The sequence below is a fragment of the Mus caroli genome, chromosome 8, assembly GCF_900094665.2.
Source record: "Mus caroli chromosome 8, CAROLI_EIJ_v1.1, whole genome shotgun sequence".
In the NCBI taxonomy this organism is placed as follows: domain Eukaryota; kingdom Metazoa; phylum Chordata; class Mammalia; order Rodentia; family Muridae; genus Mus; species Mus caroli.
The window spans coordinates 26,695,094-26,715,723 of NC_034577.1; the positions used below are offsets into that span (position 1 = coordinate 26,695,094).

The 20,630-nt window shown below is 37.6% G+C and overlaps 1 long non-coding RNA gene across 2 annotated transcripts in view; it reads right to left on the reverse strand.

Moving 5' to 3' along the window:
• The window catches only part of LOC115031749, a 78,292-nt gene extending 58,093 nt beyond the window's left edge, over nt 1–20,199 (reverse strand). For both annotated transcript variants that reach the window (XR_003837411.1, XR_003837410.1), the window contains exons 1-2: nt 20,067–20,199; nt 17,063–17,499 (exon numbers count right to left, since the gene is read on the reverse strand). This is a non-coding gene — a long non-coding RNA (uncharacterized LOC115031749). The remainder of the gene's footprint in view (nt 1–17,062; nt 17,500–20,066) is intronic.
• Between the last annotated feature and the right edge of the window lie 431 nt (nt 20,200–20,630).

The window sequence follows — 20,630 nt, forward strand, 5'->3', positions numbered from 1 at the left end:
TGACAGGCCTGTCAAGTGGACATTGCTGTGCCAACAATCACTTTTCACCTGATTCTATTCCTAGCGTAAATATATTACTAAAACCTATAGAAGTCTAGAGGTTCTCCTTTTGCAGTTAGAAATGCCTTTTTGCATTAACAATAGTTAAAAATAAGACTTAACTCCTTATTCATTAATTGTTAGATTTTTACATAAAGCCAAAGACTTAACTCCCTATTCATTAATTGTTAGATTTTTACATAAAGCCAATACCTTTCCTCACCAAGAAATTTTCTAAAACCTTAGAATTTTGAAGAATGGGGGTGGAAGTACTGGTAGTTACATTTTAAATCTCAATATGATTATGATCCCAAATGTCCAAAACTACTGCCAAGGGCCTCCACATTGATGCTTCTGACCTCTGCTTGCAGGAAGGGCACTTCCTGCCACTGGCTGTTATCTTCAATCTGTTTAGCAAGAAGCAGCATCAGAAGATAAGGGGCTGGGACACTTTCTCTGATTGAAATACAAGGCTTGGGGAGGTAACCTTGCTTGTGAGGGGAAAGCAGGGGTGGAGTGGGAACACCAATATGCTATGATGCAGCCAGGATGGGCTATATTCAGGATGTGGTCCACAAAAGACAATGGCATCTGTTTCTCTTCAATAAAAAACTTCAGCATGCTCTAATGTGCTATATGAACCATGCGATTTATTTGATCTTGGTTGATAAAAAGCCATGCCTTAGAGTTCATGACAGTCTTAATGTGAGCTCTGTGGATTCTTGAATATGTGTTTTATATATGTTATTGTGCAGCTGATATTTTTAAGTATAATGTTATCCTTGAATGCTATATGAAGGGATAATAGTGAGAATGAGAATCCCTTCCTTGACAGTAAAGTGCCTTTAATTCTTCTTAAGCTTTCTTCAGTGGCCTTACAGTGATATTCATTATATCTGTGATTGTTTCCATGTTTGTTTTACCTTGTTTTGTGGGGAATAGCCATCCCATATTATGTCAGGACAAGAATCCATGACTGATTAGATGAATGGCAAGATGAAATGACAATAGTAGTGACTTTGAAATATGCCTTATTTCCAACCTAATTCTTCTTAATTCCTTTTTGATATCACACATTCTCATTGGCTTCTTGTTGTATTTAGATTTACAAGTCACCTATTTGGTATTTCAAATTTACTCTAAATTCAAGACATCTGAAAAAGCCAAGCTCTGATAAAGAATGTGCATATGGAATAACATGCATGGGATACCTAGTCTGAACTTGTTTTCCTAAATTCACTGAGGTGTTAGGATCAAGATTTAGAAAGGGTCACAGGCCAGTCAGCAAAAAGAGTATGCTCTTTAGTTCATTTCATTGTCTTCATATTCTTTTCCTTTGCATCACTTGCTCTTTGGTAACACCTGAAAAGCAACTGCATTTGTTTCCAGATTATTAGGTAAAGTTCTGTTGAGCACTTGTATAAAATTGGTTAATTATGCCAGGCATGGTGATACACCCCTATAATTCCAGCACTCGAGAGACAGAAGCAAGCATATTTCTGAGTTTGAGGCCAGCCTGGTCTACAGAATGAGTTCCAGGACAATCAGGACTACAGAGAAAAATTTCATCTTGGTAAAACCAACAGCCAAACAAACAAACAAACAAAAATGTGGTTAGTTATGATAAACTTTGTTTAGATTCTTGCCATCAACTCAAATCTAAACTTGGGAATCTTGATGATTTTATGCATATAGTTAAGAGTAGGGTAACTTGCTGGTCAAGGTAACCTAGTCCGAGGCAAAAGTTCCCACATGCAGGCAAAAGACTCAGAAACCACCCACCCCGAACACACACGCACACACACACAAACGCATATATACACACAGAGTCCCACTACCAGGAGTCCCACAAGAAGACCAAGTGGAAGTGGGCTCAAGGATCTGTGCTTTTAATTAACTCTCCAAGAGAATCTAGGCACCTCAAATAGGAGACCTTTTTGGAGCAGGTGTGCATCAGGAGAGTGAGAACTATGGATCGGGTACAAGTTAGGCAGGACAAAGGGAAATTCCCTGCTGGTCTTGAAGAGTGCCTAAAAGTGAAGGCTGGGTCAGAGGCAGAACTGAAATATATTCATTTCCCATATATAAAAATCTTGTATTTAATTTTATAAGATGGCCTGGGGAATACAGATAACCCTGCACCTTTCTCTTTCACACGGATAGGCAAGTGGGCAGCACACATATATGATGAAATGGTAACACAAGTTTAAAAGTGCACTCACAAAAGAATGTTTTCTACTTCAGCTACTTACATAGAGTTCACACATGAGTGAGCAAGTGCAGTATTTGTAGACAGGTGTATTTTGAATGGACAGCCTGGGGTTGGGAGATGACTAAACTTCAGAGTTTGGGGTTTTTTCCCTATGGAAAATGGGCAAAAGTGTGTTCCAAACAGTGCAAGAATTAAGTGCAATTGACAAAAATCACTGGGAAGTTTAAGATGTGTACACATTTCACTATACCCCTGCTAATGTGATAGAACATTCATATCTTTCAGGGGAGTTAGAACAAGTAAATGTATGAGAGAGGGATTCTAAGTGCTGGAGAACAAACACATCAGAGCTACTCTTTCTTTATGCCAAAGAACCTATTGACTAAGTAGGGCTGAGAGTTCAAACAAGGAAACTAACAAAATAGCAGAGAAGGAAGAAAAGGACTGGTCCTTCAGTGGAAGAAGGACACTGAGGTCTACTGCTCCTGGTTCAAAGTCATGGGAGGATTTAATAAAGGGCTATCAGTTAATGACAGCCTAGCAGAACTAGGAGCAGAATTGGTTGTGCTGAATTAAAAGGAAAAAGTGTTAAAGGGTTTTTCACTTCATAAATAATGAGCAGACTACAGGAAATCTTGATCTTCCCACAGATTAGGGAAGGACTTCCAGTGAATTAGACCCAGACTCCAGCATGACAAAGAAAGTTTCCAATTTCAGATGCAAAGGCAATGGTTTACCATCAACAAAGCCAAAGAGGAAAAGACATCTGAAAGCCAACAGAGAGAATGTTTGCCTTCTGATGGCAGAGAGCCAGGTGTGCTGGCCAAAAGGACAAGGATTCAAAGTCAGCTAAAAGCAGGGAGAGTAATTGCAGGGAGAGTAATTGCAGACATTCCGTCTCCCTCCACCTTGTGGGTAACAAGCCTCCCTGACTTCTTCCAAAACCTGGCTTGAGCAGCAACACTCTTTAAAAAGGAAAGGAAAGGAAAAGAACAGAAAAGAAAAGGAAAGAAAGAATAAAGAAAAGAAAAGAAAAGAAAAGAAAAGAAAAGAAAAGAAAAGAAAAGAAAAGAAAAGAAAAGAAAATATTCATGCAAATGTAAATGCTGATAGTCTCACAAAACACCAGAATCCAACAGGTTCCTCACTACAATGGGAATTCAACCATGATCTGCAGTGTCTCCCTCCTCATAAATGACCTACCATCATTTCAGTTCTAGAAGGTAAATAATGCTAAATCTAGTCGTTGACAAATATTGCCCCAAAAGACAAAGCTGAGATTTTCAACTAGCTTTATACTTATTTTTCCATATTATGAAAGTAAAACCTCAGAGACTTAATTATACAGCTGAGTGGAACTCTCTGTGTGGTGATGTAATATGAACATTCCTCTATTGCTGGACTTTTTTCTTTACCGCTATTAACAATGTTGCAAATACACAATGAATCTTCTAAACAGTAAATACAAAGTAAGTCTTTCACATTTTCTCTATTTCTTGCCGCTCTTTCCTCTACATTGTTTCAACAAAGTTGAAATTGTTATTTTTTTGTCACCCTGTCAAAATTAATAGTATCCATATGAGCCCCTTACTAGCATTATGTTCACTTGATCCAGGCTAGAGGTATTTGGAACAAGAAACCTCACTTGAGAAAATGCCCTCAATTAGATTGGCCCTGTGGGCAAGCCCGAAGTGCAGTTTTGATTGATGGCTGATATTGGAAAGCCCAGTTTACTGTAGGCAGTGCCACCCTGGGTCAGGTGCTCCTGGGTGCTACAGGAAAGCAGCTTGAGCTAGCTATAGGGCAGGCAAGTCAGTAAGCAATACCACCTCATAGCTTCTCCTCCTGCTCCTGCCTCCAGGTTTCTAGGAGTTCCTGTTCTGCCTTCCTGGGTGATGAACATGAAAGATCCTTTCCTTCTGGAGCTACTTTTGGTCTCAAAGTGTGTCACGGCAATAGAAACCAGACCTGAGAGCTGGCCTTTCAGTGAACACCACCTTTAAAACTTGCCTTAACAGTAACCATTTTTACTGGAAATGTATTTTGGAAGGCTGGAAGGTACTACACCCCAATATCTCCACAACAATGTTATTGTGAATGAGAACCTCAGGCACAGAGCAGCATAGACGTTGGCAACACTGGCCTGAACTTTCACTCAGACATTAATGTATGTTCTGATTCGAAATAAGATAAATGACATAAGCAACAAGAAGTATTAATCCTAAACATGTTATCCAGCTGTTCTGAATATTTCTATAAACCATATATTAAATAATACCTGTGGTCTTAGGCTGGCTTTTTGGTTTTTTAGTGGAAGAATTCATTCTAGTAAAAAATATGTTTTGTTTGTTTTTTACAATTCCTTTTTAATAACTTGTTGCATACTCATGTGTTGTGCATAATATTTACAGGCACAGATTTGCCTTTTTTCTTTTAAGAAGACCTCTTTTTCATTTATAAAGTATTTACATGTTAGAAATATTAATCTTCCACAAAATGAGGATGTATAATACAAATAATCAATTCAATTCTTTGTGTGATTATCTAAAACATAAATAGCTTCAGAAAATTATATGTTTAAATTGCAAAATAAATTCTATGAGGTTGGTCAAATTCAGAAATGTACTATATGTACATTAATAAAAGAATCTCCTATATTTCACATATTTATGTTTTCTAGGCAAATTAAGATAAACTGAAAAATTTACTAGAAGTTTATTTTTTAATAACTTCTCTATCTAAATTACTGCCAGAATGCCAATTAATGGCTAACATGTCATGCAGGAAATAAGGAAAACAGTGAAGAGTTTTATGTTAATTTCATTGTATTCTTAATTCAAGTTAAGTAGGTCATTCAAGCGAGAAGCTGATTTATGTCACATTAACTATCTCTGTACATAACCACACACTTCTGCAAAGGTCTCACACCCGATTTCAAATATAAAGACAGCAAAGGAGCTTCAGCCATTAGGAATTACTCTAAAGTAGGGTAGCAAGTCTACAGCTATGTCATGGTCATAGGACCCCAAATAACTGAAAGGGAGAAAAGCAAACACCAAAGAATTGGGAGTTTTGTGTATGTTTATTATCTAGATTATTCTATAATTGTTCTTCAAATAAAGGGCACTGTTTCAAAATTTGTCTATAAGTACTCATGAATCGTCTAAGTATGGGTTTGCCCTTTCTCTTGAGATATTTTCTTTTCTTTTTTATTATCATTTTTTAAATTTTTATTAGCTTTATTGTAAAATCCTTACAAACAGAACTATATCATGCAAAGTTTACACAGCTCAGTTAACTTCTACACAGTCCGAGATGTCATTAGAAAGGGAAGCTATGGAGCTTCATACTGGACTAAAGTGTAAACACTTTCAGTATTGAATATTTTTTCTTTCTTTTTTTTTCTTTTATTGGATAGTTTCTTTATTTACATTTCAAATGTTATCCCCTTTCCAGGTCTCCCCTCTGGAAACCCTCTATCCTATCCCCCTTCCCTAACTCTATGAGGGGGCTCCCCCACCCACCTACCCACTCCTGCCTTCCTGCCCTGGCACTCTCCTACACTGAAGAATTGAACCCACACAGGACCAAGGGCCTCTCTTCCCACTGATGCCCAACAAGGCCATCCTCTGTCACATACACAGCTGGGTCCTTTTATGTGTATTCTTTGGTTGGTGGTCCAGTCGCTCGGAGCTTTGGGGGAGGATCTGGCCAGTTGACACTGTTGCTCCCCCAATAGGTCTGCAACCCCCCTCAGCTCCTTCAGTCCCTTCTCCAACACTTCCTTATGTATGGAAGCATGTTATATATTAGATACATGAATTATCTACTATATGCTAGATCATAACTATTAGTTTTCAGTAGGCAACTATGTAATGTCAATTTTTAATTAAACTTTATGATTTGAGGGAACCATAGAATTATTTAGGCAGTTGTAAACAATCACACAGAACTCATGTACCTCTTGACCAACAGCTCCAATGGAAACATAAAGATGTAAGAATAAATACTCCCTGAGACAGAAATCCACCTAGTCGCATGTGGACAGTTCCATCAGCACAAATTCTCAGTGTCATATTTTTAGTCACAGCCACTTCCTTCCCCCCACCACTCATTACCCCACCTAGCAACCACCATGTTTGACAATTTCTCTACTTTTGCTATTTCAGAAATGTTCTATAAATAGAATCATTCATTAAGTCACTTTTGGGGACTGAGCTTTCAAGTCTTCACTCAGCACAATTTTCTCTGTGGAAATCCATTAATACTAGCTGTGTCATATGCCAGTATGTTGTCCCTTTATATTGCTAAATATTGTTCCAAAGCATCCATTTAAACATTCATGTTTAAGTGGAGAATATCTGGGCTGCTTTCAGTTTTTAGCTACTGCAAATATTCTTTCTAAGCATCTCATCATTGGTCAATAAGTTTTATGTGAACACATTTTCTATGTCTCTGGGATATTGACTAGGGAGACTATTGATGAGCTATTTATGTGAACATAATTGCAAGTTTGGCATTTCTATAAAAACTTCCAAACTATTTTCCAGAGTGGCCATAGCATTCAATTCCCATAACAATGCCTGAGTGATGCAGTGTCTCAGAATTTGGGCAGGATTTTGTTTTGCCAACAACTTTTATATTCTAGCCATTTAAATAGGCCTATAATAATATATCACTATAATTTTAATTTACATTTCTTTAAAAGCTAATAATTTAGAGCAACATTTTTATCAACTTTTTGTTGTTGTTTGGTTTTTTGTTTGTTTGTTTGCTACTTTTTTTTTACTATCTATATCCTTTTCTGATAAAGTATTAAGTTACATCCTTTGATTTTATCACACTTTTTGTTGAGTGTGGGGGGTGGGGTATAACAGCAACTCACAAGTTGAGGGAAGGGTAGCTGTTTCTCTGTTTCCATCATGGGGTCCTGAGGATCAAACTCTGGTCCTTAGGCTTGGAAACACGCACCCTTACCTGCTATGTCATTTTCACCAATCTATCCCATTTCCTTCTATCATTTGTTCATTTTCAAAATATCTTGCTACTAAGATGTGCTTCTCATACACAGAGGAATTCTATGCATGAGTAGAGAATAATTAAATGATGACATTTTGGGGAAAATAGTTGGACTCAAGAAGATTATAATAAGAGAAATAAGACATACTAAAAAAAGAAATATGTCAACATACTATCCCATATGCATAATCTATAGTTATGTAATATATATGAGTGCATATATTTATGTATATATATATATACATAACATATATGTATATACACTTATATATACATATCATATAGATTATACGTGTGTGTGTGTGTGTGGAATGGGGAGAACTCTTGAGGACCTGGGTGAAACAGAGTTATGAAATATACATGACAGAAAAGCAGAAGACCATCTGGGTGATGGAGGATAACCAGCAAAAGAAGGACAAGTTGATGGGAGAGGACAATGGAAAAGAAAGTTGAATAAAGACAAGTGATAATTTCAGGGAGGTGTGAAAAGGCTACAAAAACACCCATGACTTTGGATGATAATTTGGTTCTTTAAAAGACTTTTATTTCAGCCATTGAGCTTCTAATCAGGCCATTTAGTGACAGTATTGAGTGAGGCATACAGCTTCAGGTAATAGGAGTAGAACACAGTCAAATGCTTTACTTCTATTAGGCCATGTTTCTGAGTCTTTGTTTGTTTGTTTGTTTGTTTGTTTGTTTTAAATATAGAACTTTAGGATTCCTTTACATACCCTCTTCTTAATCTTTTTTCATCAAAAAACAGGTATAGGCTTGTAAGCTTGAAAGGAATAATCGGCAGATGAAGGAAGATATCCTGCTTATAACAAATTTATTAATGATGCAGGCAAATAAAATCTACCACAAGGAGGTCCCAGAGTATCCAAAGCATCTTTTATAGGTTATTACTGCTTATTATTTTTCCTTTTGTGGAGTAAAACCAGACTTCAGGGTATATCAATTTGATGCCATAACTATTTTAAAAGTAGTTGGGGTATTTTTTTATTTCATTTCATATTTTGGGGTGTTTGTTTCTTTGTTTATTTGTAGGTGTGTTTTGGTGTGTATTTTTGCAGCGTAAGTAAAAAAAGGTAAAGAAAAATTGCCCTGGCCTAAACAAGAGAAGACAACTCAGAACTCTGGAAGCCTCAAAAAGCCAATTGGACAGTTGTAAATTCTGAGTAATGCATCACTGCTCTCAGAGAAATGAGCAGCCTGCTTGATGCTCTTTTCTGTCAACAAAGGGAAAAAATGCAAATTGTAAATGTCCAAACTGTCTGGGTTCAGAATGCAGACAGAGAAGATTCATACTGTTATCTTTTCTCTGCTAAACTGCATAACCTTGTATGGCAGCTTGTATGGTAAGAGACTGTGACTAAGTCCTCCTGTCCCTTCTAGAATAGTATCTGGAAGACACTTCATACTCAGTCCCATGGTGATACAACTGTAGAGTTAATAGGGCTTCTATACTCAATAGTCTACTCTGGCAGTGAGCACATATTTGCATACACACACATGCACATACAAACATGCACACATGTATACATACATATATGTAATATGTTTTATAATCTATATATACACATCTATATATTACATAAATATTTTTACATATACAGTATGTACGCATATTTACTTCAGTTATCTACACACAAATGACTGACCTAGTTTTAACAGAATGATTTGGTATTGCTTGTGAAACTTTCTAACATTTAATTCTTATGACTGGAACATATCTCCTTTGTCTAATAATATAAATGCTATAAAAGCTATTTCCATTCCCAGTATAGTTTCAGAACAGCTGGTCTATATTTCCCATCCAACAAGTGTTCATACTAGACTCTCATTAAAGATGACCATGTATATTTTCCCTCAGGCAAGTTGACATCAAGTCCCTAATTTCTCCAAGATCATATTTTCTAAGAATCGAATCGTTTGAAAAATACACCGAGACTTCTCCACACTCTACGTACCTGCTTGTCTTTCCTCTCATATGTCCTTTCTGCTGCAAACCATCATCACTACTGGAATGGTCTTCTTCACAGCATCCCTAAATTTGTCTCACAAAGTTGAAGCCTAAAGCCCAAATAGTGATATCTGAAAATGAAAATGATCTCAATGGAACCTGGAGAGGTTTGGCAGCTAAGTGCCTGGCTGTTCTTGTTGAAAAACTAGAATTGAGTCCCAGCACCCACTTGGTGGCTCACAACCATCTGTATCTCCAGTACCATAGGATCTGATACCCTCTTCTGGCCACCAGGCAATGCCTGTGGTGTGCAAACATGTGCAGGTGAAACATTTACATATTTTTAAAAAAAGCTTCAGAGGGAAGGGAGGCCCTTGGTCCTGTAGAGGCTTCATTGCCCCAGTGTAGGGGGATGCTAGAGGGGTGAGGCGGGAGTCAGTAGGTGGATGGGGGAGCACCCTCTTAGAGGCAAGTGGGAAGGGAGACGTTGCAGAGGGGAGACAGGGAAGGAGGACAACATTTGAAATGTAAATAAATAAAATAACCCATTGATTAAAACAAGCTTAGACTGATAATTGATTGATGTTTTATATATTCACATTGTCTCCTTTCCTGTCTCATTCTAGAAGGACCAGAAGGCTTTAAAACAGCTTACATCAAGTCTGCTCTTAAGGTTGTCATTATTAATCTTATCTCTTGAATTGTTAGTCTAGATCACAGGAAACCCATCTGCTATCACATTCTTCTGGGTGCTTATTTTCAGCCTTTTCTGAAACAGGAAACCGAATAAAAGTAATAAAAAGACTCCCATTACTGAGTGGGAAATACTAAAGGGAACTATTTATTGATTACATTTGCTGATCTAAACCCGAGAAGAGTGACATGAATATCCTGAGCAATTACTGTGATGGGAAAATGAGGAAGCCAGTCTCTAGAACATTTGAGCGGACAGGAAGCCAAGCAGAGGGTATGCAGTTCACTTGACCCATGTCATTTCTGCATGGAATCTACATGGGAAAGATGATCCCCTGCAGCTGGGATTACTTTCTATCATTCTTAGGCATCCTCGGGAAGTAAGAGTCAAAGCCTGAGGTGAGGCCGCTTCAGATCTCAGATCTGTGGTCAAAAGGCATGGATCTAAATACAAATTGATGCTGAGGTTGCCTGCTTCCGTTGGATGTTGGTGCCCCATCAGCAGCGCTCCCACAGAACACACCCGAGGCTTTGCTTTCGAAAAGCCTTAGACTTCAGTGTTAGGCATGAATATACAAAATATATTCAAAGAAAGCCAATGAATTTATGGTTGAGACTGGATTTTCTTCTCCTTTTTACCATGTTTGATCATCTACCTTGTCATCAACAGTAGCTGAAAATTATTGTTACTGTTTTCTAAAAACCTAAAGTAATCTTCTTTATATCTTTTTGACAATTTGTTTACTTTTCTCCAACATTGGTCTTGAATTGACTTTGTAATCACACCAAGAATTAAACATTTTCATATATTTAAAAAGGCTATGTAAAATTACCAAAACAATGAAGTCAAAAGTTAGCTATGCTAAAACATTAATACCAATTGTCCCTAGAAAATGGGCTAGAAGTGGTCACTTGCTTTCATTAAATTGTCTATATTGTCCATATTTTAATAAGGAAAATATGTGTTTCCTTTGAGGAAAAAAAAACATAATCTTCCACACTATTACTTTTGTAGCCACAAAGTAATTAGAAATTAAGCATGAAAAAGCTGTTTCATTAACTACAGATGTGGAAAACAGATAGAGAAATAAGTTTGTATGTTCTTTACTGAAGGATATAATATAATATTATACCCACTTTGTCATCTACCCAGTCCCGTTCTAGTTTTTAGTCTTTCTGCAAGGAAAAGAAATTATTAACAGGACAACTTTATGCATATAGTTTCTTACCTCCAATTAACTGACTATATTTCCTGGCTTTTATGAATAATTTGCACTGAGCTATACTATTTGCACAACATATCCTTTTCCACCTTAATATCAATAAATAACCCAATTTTATTATGTATTAATCTAAGCAAATTAGTGAATTAAGTAGCAGAGAGGCATAGTGAAAATATTTTTTTAATGCAATGTGGGTGCCATAAGGTGCACCCTCCTAATTCTAGCCACTTAAAGGGATGAGGTAAGAACACTGCTTGATCCTAGAATTTTAAAGCCAGCCAAAGAAACCTAAGAAATGAGGGAGAGTGGAAGCAAATAGGGAGGGAGCAGAGGGTCAGAGAGAAAAGAAAAAGGAAAGGAAAAGAAAATATGATTCATGTCTTTACTCTAACATATTTAAATTTCAAAACAAGTGCATAATACTTCATTTTCCAGGGCTTTTATTTTCCTAGTTTCTCTGCTGCTTGAGACAAATGTGGATGCTGCTGCTACAGTATGTCTTCTGCATCTTGTACCTACATGCACACTGACCTGGTTAAAAACTACTATTGTGACTTCAGGGGCAGAACATATACATGTCATCTACTCACTTATAGTGAATTGTGGACATCTGATTTAGATAGACAAATAGAATTCTAGGCAGGAGTCTATTAGCCAAATGTGTCAATACAAAAGCAATCCACACAGAAGCTAAACGTAGGCGGTGATCATTCTCTTGTGGCTCTGCTTTCCTTACCACAACATCCTCTGTATCTAAATATATATCACAAACAGGATCTGACCACTCTACACGTCAGATGTTTTATTATGTTCTTTAACTATTAATATACTCCACTGTTATTTCCACAACTACTCCTTATGAGATATCAGGAAGAAAAATAAAAACTAATTACCTAAAAGTCATTTGTTTAGAAACAATAATTTCAGAGCATGAAATATTCATTTCCAATTTGACACTTACTTGGACCTTATCAAGGTCACAGTGTGTTATGTAACCGCACACCCGCTGGTAGAATTAAATCCAATAGCTGACAAAACATTTTAGAAAACGTCACAGGACTATTTTGACTTGTTCGTTATTTAACTCGTATTAGATCACTGAAAAACTCTATATCCCCAATCACCAGAATGTTAAATTGAGAGGCAACTTTGCAAGGTCTCAGTTATTTTGAAACGAAGTCACAAAGCTTCTTGCCTTCCTGAAGTTCTCTTCCCTCTCCTACATTAGCCCATACTATATCCTATTTACTTGTTCACACTATATTTTAAACCCTATTCTTGTCAGTGAGATCACTGACTATCCCAGAAGAAGTAAGAAAAATACGTAAAGTGCCATTCCCAAAGGCACATGATATATATTGAATATATTAATCTATGTAGTCTATAAACAATTAAAATGAAATAAGTGTTAGGTCAACAAGCACAGAGTGGTAAAGTCAATATGTGGCTTTGTAGGCTCTGGCTGTCAGATGAGCTCAGAGATATGTTCTTCATACTCATACACGTGCACTTATGTTTCATGCATAACAGCTCAAATACCATTTGGGCAGAAAGTGAAGATGGAGTCAGGGAATGGTCACAATATGTGGAGATGGGAAAAGACAAATGCACCAAGGTACCTTGTGAGGTCCATAACTGAAGATAATCCAGCAGGAAGGAGCCCTCTCTGTGGTCAGCTGCCTGGCCATGGGCACCTTCCTTCTGCAGCACTTTGCTTAGCAGCGATGAACTAGTCGCAGACTCTCTGTTAGAGCAATTGAAGAGCTATGCCGACCACACTTTCCCCTCAAAAGACCTTTTGTGGTTTCTTTGAGTTAGAGTTTTCATTATATATTATTCCCTCCAGGGTCCAAAGAATATTAAAGCACTGGAGTTTGTTTTACATAAGATTTCAAAATATTATTCACCAGTGTCAAACACAATGGCCTTAAAACTTGCAAGAATGCATTCCCAATGTCTCAAAGGATCAGAAACTGGGACTACAGAGACAACAGGTTAGAGTGAGTGCTGTTCTTACAGAGTTCCATTCCCAGCAGCCATCAGGCAGCTCACAGTCGAAGACTCCGGTCTCAGGACGATGTCTCTGACTTCCATGGGCACCCCACAAACCTGTACATGTCCATACAAAGATCTACACATGTACATGTAAGTAAAATAGTTTTCAAAAGGTCTTAAGAAGAAAGAGAAACCAAGAAGACCTATATTATTACTCTGTCAAATTTATCTGATATTAAGGCAAAATGGATAGGGAGCTGTTCAATTTTAAATGCATTTTAAATAAAATATAATTATATCACTTTCCCATTTTTCTTTTCTTTTTCCTGCTCCCAGCATGTCCCCACTCCAAGACCTCCTCTCTTCCCTTACTGTCAAATTAATAGCCTCTTTTATTGTATTATTGATATATATACATATATATATAGTCATATATATATATATACATGCAAATATATAAATACAATCTACTGAGTCCAATTTTCATTGGAGTCAAATTTCATTATATATATATTAGTTTTAAGGCTTCTCTCTTTGTATTAGAAAAGAAATCAGAGGATTAATCCTTAGGAACAACTAATTCTTCCTCTCCAACAGACATTAGTACCCTGTCATACTTTGGGAATATGACCCCAGGAGATTGCCCCATTTCGGTGTTAGCATGCCTATTGCCACTGTCATTGTTTAGGTCCTATTTATGCAGCCTTATGTAAGAAAGGAAGTCTGGTAGCAGACTGGAGGGAATCATATCTGGTAATAGAAACTCAGTCAACAGCACAGGGCTAGTAAGATCATGGATATTTGAAGAGAATCTACTACGACTACTTTGCACACTGGCAGAGTTTCTTAACTACATTCTAAATACCATCCTTATACTCTCAGTTAAGTGTAGCAATAATCAAGTCATCAACTTTCCTCCCCCTCTCTATCTCTATGTCTATGTCTATCTCTATCTGTCTCCTCTCTCCATCTCTCTGTCTGTCTCTGTCTGTCTATCTCTCTGTTTCTCTGTCTGTCTATCTCTCTGTCCTCTCTCTGTCCTCTCTCTGCCCCCCCTCTCAAAAAAAAAAAACACACACACACACACCTGGACACTAAGGAAAGATAAGGTCACAGTGGATCTATCTGAAGCCTAGCTCCTACAACCTTAGCTCAGGGAACAACATCATGAAAGGACAAGAAAAGTCTGTAAGAGCCACCAAACTTTTAGTGATTGATTGTTACATACAGAGACTGCCAAACACACCCATTAAGTTCCAGGAGACTAAGCCACCAATGGAAGGGCATACACTGGTTGGTCCGAGGCCCCAGGCACATATGAAGCAAAGGACTGACTACCTTGTCTGACCCCAGTGGGAGAGGACACACCTAATCCTGTAGAGATTTGATGCCTAGAGAAGAGGGATTCATCAGGGGAGGCGGGAGAGGGGTACACTCTCAGAGGCAAAGGGAAGGGGGTGAAGAACTCTGGAAGGGAGACTTGGAGGGGGCAACATTTGGGATATAAATAAATAAAATAATGAATTTAAAAAGAGAAGTGATAAGCTAAGAAGGGAGGGTGCAGGCAAATTAAATGCACCTGCATATTTATTCTGAGTGCCAAACAATAGTGCTAAATAATTACAGATTCAAGAAACTCCACAATTCTATTAATTTTACATAGCCAAAGACTGCAAGCATCTGAATTAATTAACAGCCTTTTATTGTGAAGACTGGGATTCATATAGACCACAGAATTGACAGGAATGCAATGCAATCGGTACACTAAATGGCAACTGTCTTAATTCCTTACAACCAACTGAACATTAGGATGTAAGGATGTTGCACTGTGCCATAACCCTCTCCCCTACTTCCTATTTCATGAAAAAGTGGATATGTGAGATCCTAATAAAAGCTGGGCTATTCTCCTTGCTCTGCAGAAAAACTTCCCCCAGATAAACCTATTTTCTAGATTTGTCAAACATTACATGCATGATCATCAATTGATATTTTTCAATTCTTGGAGCCTGAAATAGAAACTTTAAAACATTTCTTCATTACATGAATGGATGAAGTAATTAAGTTTCTAAATTGCTCTATGGTTGAGAGCCTCTTCTCCTCATTCACCATCATTCCATTGGCATGAATTATGTGACTGGATACACTAGATAAGTTCAAAATAGATAAGTATGTATGTTCCAGTCAATTGGCTTATATTTCCATCCACATATTTTCAAAGAGAAGATTTTTTATGCTGTCAAGCAAAAACTCTTTTTTGAATTGCTTAAGTCTTTTGTGTAATTGGGCAATTAAGGATGTGTTTACCATAGTAAAATTAATAAACAGGACGCTCTGAGGGTGTTTGAGAGAACTTATAGTGACAATGGTAAAAAAGCACTGCACATAACCAAAGAGATGTTTGTCCCAAGCGATTAGTTAAATATTTGGTATTTATAACTTTTGCATAACTTTGCGGCTCAGGTTAAATATTAAAGTCTCCCTTGGTAGCTCATTTATAACTGTCTGATAAGAGAGCAAGACATTTAACATTGATCACTCATATGCAGTGGATGCTTTTTAATATCATCAGAGAAACTCTATGAGGATAATCACTTTCTACAGTTCTTCACTTGGAGAAATAAAGAATCCAAGAGTGTAACAACTGTAAGCTAAGATCTCATGATAGAGATACACGGTCAACAACTGTTATTCCAATCTCGTGCTTGTCACACCTTGTTTGTACTATCCATTATTCTAGAAGATCTAGGGGATGCAATTGTGCCTGATGTCAACTATAGGCTTCACAAGGGTAGAATCGTTCTTCTTCGGTTTCAAACAATTACAAAGGGCCTACAAGATGGCACAACAGCTAAATAGTTGACAGCCAGAAAGGTGGATGATGTGTATTTGATCCCCAAAAGTTTATTTGAAAATGTGGATGCTGTGGTACACATCTGTATTCCTAGGAAGATGACAGGAGTCCAGTATAGCTGTCCCTTGATAGACTCTGCCAGAATCAAACCAATAAAGATGCAGATGTACACACCCAAACATTGGACTGAGCACCTATGGGGAAATTAGGGCAAGAACTGTAGGAGTTGAAGGAGTTTGCAACCTCATAGGAAGAACAACAATATCAACTAACCAGACCCTCCCCCAAAAGCTCCCAGGGACTAAACCACCAAACAAAGAGTACGCAGCGGGTACCCATGGTTCCAGCTGTATTAGCAGGATTGCCTTATCTGACATCACTGGAGGAGGAGCCCCTTGGTCCCATGGGGGCTTGATGACCCAGAACAGGGGAACACTAAGCCCCTGAAGCAAGAGTGGGTGGGCAGGTAGGAGAGCACCCTCATAGAGGCAGGGGGAAGGAGGAGGGGATAGGAACCTTGTGGAGGGGAAACTGGGAATGGGGATAACTTTTGAAATATACATAAATAAATAAAGTAACCAATAAAAAAGGAAAATTGCTAAAAACTTAGGGCTAGTACAATGGGCAAGCAAAAGAGAGCTCCTGCCTCAAAAACAATGAGAGAGAGAGAGAGAGATGTTCCTGACAAGTGGTCCTCTGACTTCCATATGCAAATTGTAGTACATATACACCTGCATTCACACTGACAGTCATATATGCATGCATGCACATATCCACAAATTAATTAATACATTAAATAATCCTTAACACATAATCGGTGTTCAATAAACGCAGTATAAATATAACATTTAAGTCTTAAAATGTTTTTTCTCTTTTTATTTTTTTAGATTGAAATATAATTATGTCACTGTCTCCATTCTCTTTTCTCCTTGCATCCCTCATGTCTACCCCCTCCTTGCTCAATTTTGAAATCATAATCTCTTACATCCTCTCTCTCTCTCTCTCTCTCTCTCTCTCTCTCNCACACACACACACACACACACACACACACACACACACACACTCACCCTGCTTAGTCTGCTTACTGTTGCCTGCTTCATACTGGATAACCAATTAAGGAACTCATTCCCGGGAAAGACCATGTCTCCTGTTCTCAGCGTTCCTTATGGGCCTTCAGTTCTTTATATATGGGTAGGGCTCTGTGAGACTTCTTTTTTCCATGTTAGTAAGTCTGTTGGTCTATTGGTTGATGTTGTAGTTCTTCAGGTTTGGTTTAGGCTGCTGTATTGTTGATCTCTGCCACTTCTTCTTCCCTTGGTTCTAATTTTAAATAACCTGGGTCATCTGATAGAAAGCGGCTGAGTTACTTGAAATGAAGATGACCCACAACCGCATCACTACACCCAGTGCTGCAGAAATACACATGAAAGGACCAAGCAATTCACACTCCAAAAAGACTTCTTTGTTATTCCTCTAGTTCTCCTTCCTCTCTCAGCTCACTGGCCTTCAAAATAAGGGATAAAGTAACTGTTAAGCAACTATTGAAACACTCTTAGCTACCACCTAGAACACAAGAGTTCAGTCTCTCCATCTAACCCGTCTCTGAAACTGGTTGGGCTAGACTGATGGCCCCCTGTTATCTTTGCATGCTAGCCACCATACTTTGTTTAACAATCCTCTTATCATATTAAAATGGAATCTGTAACTTGTCATTACTAGGAGAATACAGTAAAGATGGCTGGCTGTCAAATTAATAATTATATTACATAATTTCACAGTGCCTACCTCCTTTACAGACTGGCAGTGAAAAAGGAAGTGGCCACAGGAGGGGTCTACTTATAATGAAGTAGTGGCCTTGATATTAGATAACATCAAATGAAAATCCTTAGCAGAACAGTTCCCAAGGAGCTACATTAAGGCCTTTATTACAGGTTTACATTCACAGCTATGTATGCTATATCCTTCCATAAATCAAAGGTCATGCATTGCATCATCCCAAAGTTCTAACTGTGCTACCAGGTGTGGTGATTTTCTACGGTGGCCTGCCTTCTCAATCTATTCTAAGACTTCTCAACCTTACCTGTGAATATGTTTTAATTTTCTATCATCATCACAAGCTATACTAGGTTATATCATCTATAAATTTTAGTTAAATTAATTTTAAAAATATGCTAAAATTTAGAGATATAATCTACCTATATACGTGATTTAAATATCAATTAGTAATTCCCTAAATGTAATATGAAAGAGACATAAAAGGATGTTCATTTAGAGTAAAGGACAAGCATTATAATAAAAAACTGGACAAAAACTGGAAAATTTAATAAAGTACATGATGCCTGTATCCATGATGATTGTCAGTAATATGACAACAGAAGCTGCAAAACTGATGAGTGACTTGGTATTTGTAACTGAAGGACCACAGACAGAGTGGCCTTTGGATATGTCATCCACCATGAAAGACAGAGCATTTCTGATAACTTCAGAACCAACAAAAGTGAAATATGATCAACTTATATGAGTATCTTTCTGGAAAGCTCAGAGCATGCTAAAAAGGTGGAAATAGCACTTTGTGTTTATAACTAAGGAGAAATTAAATCTTAGCTCAGGCAGTTATGAACAGGTTGTTCACTTACATGCAAATCCACAGAGTCACTCAAGCATTTTATGAGAAGCAGGGTAATTTCCTTCTGAGCAAGATTTTCAAATACATTGACAGGGCATCTGGCATAGCTTCCTTTATCAATCACTGTGGTAATAAAAGTCCTACCCATATGTTAAAGCACCTCAAATGGAGCACTGTCCTCATTGGGAACCATGGCTCCAACTGATAGCATTTATAGCATAACATAAAATATATGAAAATGCATACAAAACAATGTACAAATGAAAGTTTCTGGAGTTGACAGATAACCAGAAAATTTTCCAGCAAGCCTAATATATTAGGTACAAATACAATATTCATAGTAGTAGTGTCGATAATTCTAAGCATAGACTCTCTACTATTATGTCTACTATATGCAGTTATGATGATGCCAGTAATCTAGCTCTATTATCTATAGCTGTGTGGGTATTATACATATATTATACATATAAACATATTATATATAAACATATATTATACATTTAAAATCAATAACTAAGAGTCCCTGGACCACACCCAAAGGACATATTTGCTCACCTGCATTGGTAGAAATGCAAAGCATCATGGGAAATTTTGCCTTTCATTCATAAAGTGAAAATTGTGCCAAAATCACAGGCATGATTCAATTAAACTGGATGACCAGTCAAGGGCACTTTCATCTTCCCCATGTAATGAAAATAGCCATGCATATTGATCAAGGACTCCAGTAGGAAATCACACATTAATTGATGGATCAAGGAGCATGGAACCAAACAAAGAGACAGGAAAAGGATGTGTCTTTAAAGGAGATATATTGCAAGTATGGAAGTTCAAATGGAAGTAATCATTTCACAAACACAGACCACACTATCCTTGTCAAATCCACCATAGTCTGTCACTTCAGATGTATTGAAAAACAAAACCACCCCTCCTTGTAGCAACTAACTCCCTGTGACAACTTCAGCAACATTAGGCTGTTGTCTGGATTCTCTGCTCTGCTCCCAGGAGCGACAGGATGTGTGAGGGCATTCTTGCCTATCTCCTGTGGGTGTGCAGAACCATTTCACAAAAGGAAACTGAGCAATGAAGGTCATCGTTGGCTCTCTCTCTCTCTTTCTTTTTTTTTTTTTTTTCATGGTGCTGGAGATTAGACTTAGGGGCTCACTCATGTTGAGAAAGTACTCTGTCACTGATCTTCACGCAAACCTGGTACTTTGGGGTTCTGTTTGGTTTTTAATTTTGAGAGAAATCACTATGGCCCGCATGCAGACCTTGACTTTGCAATCCCACCTCAGCCTTCCAGCTAGCGAACATTACAGTCATGTGCCATCATAAAACCTCCCTATTGATTTTCAGTTCCAGTCTTATTTCTGTCTCCACGAGTGCAGAACTGTGAGTCCCACCTCAATAGCCACCCTTCAGGAACCCAGCATTACTTCAGGACTTACCTGAGTTCGCACATAGCTTCTTTCTTCTTGGCTGTCTAAATATTTGCAGTGTGCGATCGATCATGGTGAACCACAGCTGCTCCTTGTCCTATGCTTTAACACAGTATAAGATGCTTCTGAAACGTATGTTTCTTGTTCTAAATATTAAAATAATTATAGTTTTAAACTCTATTATTACTGGATCAACTTTTGATCATTATGCATAAAACATAAAACCAAATGTCTTTCCCTAAAGACAAAAAATATCTCAAAGACCAATTATGGCTACAATATAGTGAATGGCATTGTTAGAATATTTAGAGGGAGAGCTTTGGGGTTGCTGACTACTTATTAATGTGAAACCATGAAGAAAGCGAACTTTCCTTTGCTATCAGCCCCTAAGGTTCACAGGACTGTTTTCAAAGTGCCCTGATATTAATTAATTCCCACCAAAACTAATACTGACGTCTTGTTTTAATATTCCAGCCTTGTATTATCCCAAAAGCCTGATCAGAAATGAGAAATCTTTTCTGATTCTGCTCTATCTTCATCCTTATCTTAGTGACTGAGCTTTCAAGTGCAGAT